General features: G+C 31.6%; 1 protein-coding gene and 1 long non-coding RNA gene across 2 annotated transcripts in view; one reads left to right on the top strand and one right to left on the bottom strand.

Annotated features, from left to right (window-relative positions):
• The window catches only part of LOC107700969 (uncharacterized), a 22,192-nt gene that overhangs the window by 12,004 nt on the left and 9,221 nt on the right, over positions 1-967 (bottom strand). The window lies entirely within an intron of this gene.
• The window catches only part of LOC107700968 (poly(rC)-binding protein 2), a 20,948-nt gene that overhangs the window by 15,115 nt on the left and 4,866 nt on the right, over positions 1-967 (top strand). The gene's annotated exons all lie outside the window — the stretch shown is intronic.

The raw sequence follows: 967 nt of genomic DNA, 5'->3' as shown, positions 1-967 counted from the left end.
ATAGTTCGCGCAAAATCGTCCCAGTACTTTAGTACTGTACATTTAGTTCTGGAACTAAAGCGATGCGAAAGGCCCTATAATGATTTTAAACCATCTGAATGTCAGTATCTAATAAATCCTGAGAAAAGAACTATATAAGTGATAGAATGAGCCAATGAGTGATCCTTTGCTGCATCTAGTGGTTGTATTTGCACTTTCAGTAAATGAAGCATAGATATGTACTGTTTTTAACCTTCATAACTGTTACAGTGTCCGTTTGTGTCCAATCTCCATACAATTTTGCATGATTGTTTAGAATCATATAATGCATGATTTCACATAGTTTTGTGATGTTTTGATTTTTCATTTGAAGATTTATAGACTTTTGGGTACACTAGATCAAGACCATATTAACCGCATAAACACATTTCATTACACCAAATACACAAAATAATGTTCTTTTTAGCAGCATCATATGACCCCTTTTAGATTTATGGGCACTTAAGTATACTATATAAGGACCACATTTTTAAATGACCATGTTATAACAGTCCAAATGCCAATGTTAAACATCTTTTTTTTTTTTTTGATAATTGTTTTATAAATTGATAATTTTTTTGGTAAATTGATAATTTTGAAGCCTTTTTAACTGTTATAGCACCACCTTTGGTCCGATCTCCGTGAAACGTTGCATGCTTGTCATATATCATATGGTATGAAGTTCTAGTGTTTGTGTGAATATATGATTTTTTTATTTTTTTTTTCTCCGATCTCCATGAAACTTTGCATGCTTGTTACGAGTCATCTGCCACATGTTTTCACCATGTTTCGTAAAGTTTTGAGTTTTTGTTTAGGTTTTATAGGCTTTGAGGTATATTTGACCACGCCCCTTTTATAATGACCTCATTATAGCTAACCAAAAGACAAAATTAAATTTTTTTTTGATAATTATTGATCTAGAGAGTCCAGAGAATATTACTGCAGTGTT

The sequence above is a fragment of the Sinocyclocheilus anshuiensis genome, unplaced genomic scaffold (assembly GCF_001515605.1).
Source record: "Sinocyclocheilus anshuiensis isolate Anshui unplaced genomic scaffold, SAMN03320099.WGS_v1.1 scaffold1838, whole genome shotgun sequence".
Classification (NCBI taxonomy): Eukaryota; Metazoa; Chordata; class Actinopteri; order Cypriniformes; family Cyprinidae; genus Sinocyclocheilus; species Sinocyclocheilus anshuiensis.
The sequence above is the reverse complement of the archived record's forward strand: the minus strand, read 5'-3'. Positions and strand labels throughout refer to the sequence as shown.